The sequence below is a fragment of the Balaenoptera acutorostrata genome, chromosome 19, assembly GCF_949987535.1.
Source record: "Balaenoptera acutorostrata chromosome 19, mBalAcu1.1, whole genome shotgun sequence".
Lineage (NCBI taxonomy): Eukaryota > Metazoa > Chordata > Mammalia > Artiodactyla > Balaenopteridae > Balaenoptera > Balaenoptera acutorostrata.
In genome coordinates, this window is record NC_080082.1 from 56,603,777 (window position 1) to 56,610,570 (window position 6,794).

The window sequence follows — 6,794 nt, forward strand, 5'->3', positions numbered from 1 at the left end:
TAAATCCTAGCAAGGACAAAATAATAATGCCCAGGTAAGCAATCCCTCCAATATAGACCTTATTCCCGACAGAATCCATGAGAAGATATTTCCTAAGAGATTAAATCCAGGTTCTTGTGATGACACTTGTGGGAGCCAAGTTATCTAATTTTGTCTAAGAAGGTTTTTTACTTCAATGTGGTATTAAAATATACATAACAGGAGCTATTGGCCACTACATATACTCCTCCTTTTTCTGCTAAAATATAATCCAAAGCAATCTTATTGTCTAGTTCTATTCTGGCTAATGAGTCTAGGGCCTTTTGCTGGCAGGCTATGGCTTGAGCTGTCTTGTTTGCTACTATTCCTAATGTAAGAGAAAGACTTTATAGTTACAAGAGGAGACCTTGCAGTTGGCAGCTCCAAGCAGATATTGTTTTGGTGGTATCCTTGAAGCTCATGAAGTTCAGAAAACTCAAGTTCTCAGTAATACAGAAATGTGTCTGAAAATGCGTCCACAATGACCGCCCAGCTCTATTTTGCATGCCTGAACCACAATTACTCTATTTTTATTTTTAAATGCATTCTTTTCCTTCATGGTTAAAGCGGATGTACAAGGTATGTTTGATAGGCCACAAAACAGGGTGGTCATAAGCATGGGGAAAGGAGATTGGAAGTAGGGAAAAAGATGAGGTAATTGGCATTCTGCACAGTTGTATCTGAGTTACATGCTTCTTCATGAGATGCATGTTCAAAAATGGAGGTGGTTAGCACAATCTGAGGGTGGAGCCTTTGGCTTTCTGATGTCAAATTGTCATTCATCAGACAACTGCACAGGCCCAGTTTTAGGGTCAGTGGTCCCAACCAGTCTTAGCTGGCTCGAACTGGACAAGAGCAGACTCCAGGTTCCTGGAAAACAACTTAAGCCCCTGTTACTATAGTGACCCATATGTCAGATGTGTTACCTATAGGGGTGATTAAGGCATCAAAAAAATAAGGCAAACTTCGTCAGTGAAGGCAAGTTACAAGCAGAGGTTTGTTTGTTTGTTTGTTTTTAAATATATATTTAGGCTGTCCCGGGTCTTATATGCAGCACACGGGATATTCGTTGCGGCACAGAGGATTTTTAGTTGCGGCACGTGGACTTCTTAGTTGCGGTATGCAGACTTCTTAGTTGTGGCATGTGGACTCTTAGTTGTGGCATGCATGCGGGATCTAGTTCCCCGACCAGGGATCAAACCCGGGCCTCCTGCATTGGGAGTGTGGAGTCTTACCCACTGGACCACAAGGGAAGTCCCTGTTTGTTTTCTTAAACAAGCTGTTTCCTTAGCTGCTGTTCTGTAAGCCAAGTTCAAGAATTTCTGTTAGTCACCAATTTCTGTTAACCCCCTGGGGCACAGTTTTAGTTATAGCCTTATAGCTGGGTAGGCACAAGCCACTGAATCCACTTGTGTGCTATTAATAGGCAATAGGCCTGCACATTTTTTTATTATTATTAATAACAGGCCTGTACTTATTACCATGGTCTGTGCGAGCCTTCCCAGGACTGGCTTATCTCTTTCAAGCACAAATAAGGTGAAAGGGTTTGAATCGTTAGGTAGCCCTAGGGCAGGCGGTGAAAAGACCTGCGCCTATTTATCTTCTCACCAAAGGGAATCAGGGACTCTTTACTTTAGTTAAGTTCATAGAGTGGGGAAGACAATAGAGAAAACTTAGGGTCTGCAGTAGCCAGCCAGGCCTAGAAATTCACGAAGCTGTTGCCTATTTGTGGGTCAAGGAAATTCTTGGGTTAGCTTAATCTGTTTGGGAGATAATTGTATTCCTTCAGTACTTCAGTTATGACCTAGGTAATGAACAGTGTCTAGAGATAGTTGTTATCTTTCATTAGCGACTTTATGTCTCTTTTGGGGAATTGGAGGGTGCTTAGATCTTGGTGGCGCACTTGAGAGAAATTAGAAGGGGCCTCCGTGGACCCTTGAGACATGAGTGTCCAAGTATATTGTTGATTGTTCAAAGTAAAGGCAAATAGATATTGGCAAATAGATTAGCACAGGGATGCTAAAAAAAATAAGCTAAACAAAGGTCTACAGCGGTGAACCATTTTGAGTCTGGTGGAATTAGTGACAAAAGAGTGTGTGTGTTTGGAACAACTGGGAAATGGGGGATAACGATCTTGTAAACAGCTTCCCACCCATTAGGTTTTTTTTGTGTTAAAGGGGCTCGTACAGGAAATGACTAACCCCTGGTTGATTAGATCTTGATTGTTGGTGTGAGACCTGTATAGATTCAGGCTTTAATGAATATTGGCAATTTAGGAAGAGGTTTAACCACATATGTCAGAATTTTTACAGTTCTGTGCTTTTTGTTCTCCCAGTGTCAGGACTAGAAGTACCCATAGATTTGGGGGCACCTCTGTTACACTAGAGGATTTTTGTTGTAATTCTTCCTCATCTATATCAAGGACAGATTATAACGGACATAAAAGATCAGGTTCAAGCCATAGCCTGCAAAAGGCCCTAGATTCATTAGCCAGAATAGTATTAGACAATAAGATTTTTTAGATTATATTTTAGCAGAAAAAAGAGGAGAATGTGTAGTGGGCAGTAGCTCCTGTTTTGTATATTTTAATACCACATTGAAGTAAAAAACCTTCTTAGACAAAATTAGACAACTTGGCTCCCACAGGTGTCATCACAAGAACATGGATTCAGTCTCTTAGGAAATACCTTCTCATGGATCCCGTAGGGAATAAGGTCTATATTGGAGGGATTGCTTAAACTCGGTATTATTGTTCTGTGCTTGCTAGGATTTATATTCCTTCTTGTAACTCTGTTCTTGCTGTTTGTCTTGTATCCTTAAGCCCAAAGCCTTGTCCTCATCTTGGGATTTGTGCATATTTGCAATCAAATGCATAATAGTTTCATTTCTCAAACCCTTGGTAGGCCTACACCCGTTATCAGCAGGAAGTAGCCAGCATGGTCTCGGCCCCTCTTTCCTCAAGATTGAGGAATGATCAAAAGGTAGGGGAGGGCTTCCCTGGTGGCGCAGTGGTTGAGAATCTGCCTGCTAATGCAGGGGACACGGGTTCGAGCCCTGGTCTGGGAAGATCCCACATGCTGCGGAGCAACTAGGCCCGTGAGCCACAACTACTGAGCCTGCGCGTCTGGAACCTGTGCTCTGCAACAAGAGAGGCTGCGATAGTGAGAGACCTGCGCACCGCGATGAAGAGTGGCCCCCGCTTGCCACAACTAGAGAAAGCCCTCGCGCAGAAACGAAGACCCAACACAGCCAAAAATAAATAAATTAATTAATTAAAAAAAAAAAAGGTATATTGATCATTAGGCATATTTAAAAAAAAAAAAAAAGGTAGGGGAGGGGACTTCCCTGGTGGCGCAGTGGTTAAGACTCCGTGCTCCTAATGCAGGGGGCCTGGGTTTGATCCCTGGTCAGGGAACTAGATCCCACATGCATGCCACCACTAAGAGTTTGCATGCCACAACTAAGGAGCCCACGAGCCACAACTAAGGAGCCTGCCTGCTACAACTAAGACCCAGCACAACCAAATAAATACATAAATATTTTTTAAAAAGATAGGGGAGACTGAAACCATGCTCCACAGGGTTAATAGAGGCTGGTGACTAACAGAAATTCTTGAGCTTGTTTTACAGAACACGAGATAAATGAACTTGATTAAAACCCTCTGCTTGTAAAATGCCTTCACTAAGTAAGCTGGCTTTAGTTATTTTTTTCTTTTCTTTTTTCCTCTCCTTAATTGCAAGCTTCATGTACCCTAGGTAATATATCACAAGACTCCTTAACCACCCCTATATATAACACCTCTGACATATGGGATGCTATAATAATGGGGGCTTATGTTGTTTTTTAGGAAACTGGAGTCAGCTCTCGTCCAGTTCGAGCCAGCTAAGACTGGTTGGGACCACTGACCCTAAAACTGGGCCTGCACAGGTGTCTGATGAATGACAATTTGACATCAGAGAGCCAAAGCCTCCACCCTCAGATTGTGCTAAGCACCTCTATTTTTGAACATGCATCCCATGAAGAAGCATGTAACCCAGATACGCCTATGCAAAGCACTGATTACCTCATCTCTTCCCTACCTACAACCACCTTCCCCCAAACCTAAGACCTTTTTTATCTCATAAATATCTCAAGCCCCTCACCTTTGGGTAGGCGGATTTGAGATTCATTCTCCCATCTCCCCATTTGGCTGCCTTGTGAATAAACTGTTGTTCTGCTGCAAACCTTGACGTATCAACGTTTGGCTTGCTGCATGTAGGGCAAACGAAACTGGCTTAGTAACAAGACCAGTGGCCTCCCATCCTATTTTCTGTCTTTTTATTAGCCTGCTAATCTCAGGAAATAATCTGTTTACTAATAGGGCAGCAAGAGCAGATTGAGTGACCTCATTTACTGAATGGAATCCAGAATGCCATCAGAAGAGAGCTTCCAAACGGGCTTTAAAATCTGCCACAGATTCCTCTTTCTTTGTTTGCATATTTGAATAATAGACCAATCAATGTAGGCAGGGAACACCCTAGGCTCAGTTGCCACATTGGGAGATTTTTCTGGTCTATCAGAGGATCATGTTAGAGACCGAGGATCTTAACATGTGGTTTTGGGTTTTTTTGGCCGCACCCCTGTGGCCTGTGGGATCTTAGTTCCCTGACCAGGGATCTAACCTGCACTCCCTGCATAGGAAGCGTGGAGTCTTAACCACTGGACAGCCAGGAAGTCCCGAGACTGAGGATCTTGAATATCATCCTCAGGATGATGCCATTCTGCTTCCCACATCTGTTTTTGGGCTTCACCAGGTCCTACCAACACCTACACAAGCTGGTAAAGATCTGGCAGCCCAGGGTCATAGGATTCTAAACGTTTCAACAAAACTTTGGGGGATTAGAAAATTCTTTAACTATGGCTCTTAGTTCAGTCTTTTTTTTTTAATTAAAAAAATATTTATTTATTTGACTGCATCGGGTCTTAGTTGCAGCACACGGGATCTTCGTTGCGGCACGCGGGATCTTTCGTTGTGGCGTGTGGGCTCTTTGTTGCAACATGTGGGCTCCAGAGCTCGTGGAGGTTGTAGTTGCCGCACGCGGGCTCTCCAGTTGTGGCTTGTGGGCTTAGTTGCCCCACGGCAGATGGGATCTTAGTCCCCCACCAGGGATTGAACCCATGTCCCCTGTATTGGAAGGCGGATTCTTAAGCACTGGACCACCAGGGAAGTCCCTTGGTTTAGTCTTTGACCAAGGAGTGAAAGCTGTCCGAGGAGGATCACCTGCAACCTCGGGCCTTTTTATTTTAAAAGGTAACTATTTAATAGTCTCCAGAGTAGAAAGGCAGTCCAGACAGGGAGTGAGTAAAATGTGAACGCTCAGGCAAAGAAGGATAGAGGGGAGCAGAGACCTGTCAGTCCTATCATCTATTGTTTTAGGTACCTCTGTTGTCTTTCACTTTTCATCAGCCTTCGGTAACAAGTCTTTTAATGAAGCTGTTTGGGAATCTTGAAGCCTTTTGGAAGTTCACGTGTACCAATTGAAATAGGCATCCCATTCTATTCATTTAATTCATGAACCCTTACTTTCAAGTGCAGTTCTTAAGTGAAGGATCTTGTCTAACTGGAACATTCCCTCATTGTAACTCTAGATTGTTTTCAGTCAGATTTGGCTATTTTTATAGATATTTATAGCTTCCGGAACCATAGTTTTTAGACATAAAATAAGCAGGTGTGCTGGAAGGTGGGGCGCTTAACTCGTTAGAATTTAAGGATCCCATTAGCTAAGCCTTTGTGTTTCTCAGAGCCGAATCAACACCTAGAAGGGATATGCCACTGGATTGGGGATTGTGTTGCATTTTACAGTGTAGCTCATTGCATGGAAATTTCCTTGAGATTGGTAGGTGACTTACTGTCAATCTAACCCATTCCTTGACCAACTTATCCTAACACGATGTCTTTGGGTTTGGTGGTGAGCACTCTTAACAGGTCTTAAGTGCTCGATCCACACCCACCAATTTTTGCGGCTTTTTGACCTCTGAGGTCCCAGTCAACAACAACTCTCATTGATACAAAACAAGACAAACAAACACATGCCCTTTAATATATTGGCAATAGCCCAGAGATGTTACTGCATCCTGGCCAAGAAAAGGTCCTGTGCATACCATGAGCAATTCCCAACATGGAACTGGGGACTGGGGAAAGGATTGAGCCAGCAGACCCCAAGGAATGGGAACTGCAGGCATCTTCCAGACAAATGGGAAACTGTAGCTGTCACCAGCAGTTCCCGACATGGAACTAGTGATTCCAGACAAATGGGAAACTAACTGGAAAGCCAAGTAGATCAGGAGCTTGACGCAAACAGAACAGAACTCAGAACCGAGAGAAGCTCACCCAAGGCCCTCAGAAATGGTGAGAAACACAGTGAGCTCAAAGGATTCACGGGGTACTACACCTGTGTTTCTTGCTGTCCCCAAAGCCTTCGGAAGTCTCCTTTGGTCCGGCTGCTGCCACCAAATCTGTTAAATAACAAGAATTCAACTGAGTAAATTTAAAGATCAAATTGGCTTTATTCAATGATTCATGAATCGGGCTGCGTCCCATCTAGCAATAGAAAGGAGCTCCACTGAGCTGTAGAAAAGAAAAGGTTGTTCAAGGCAGAAAGGGGGTGGAAAAAAGGACCTTTTTATGGAAGAATTCATTGTTTGAATTCATCCTCCTAAGGGGATGGAAGGGCTTATTGGGTGAATTACCTCACTAGTGCTGACCCGGCGATTCTAGGTTGAATGGTTAAAGGTTA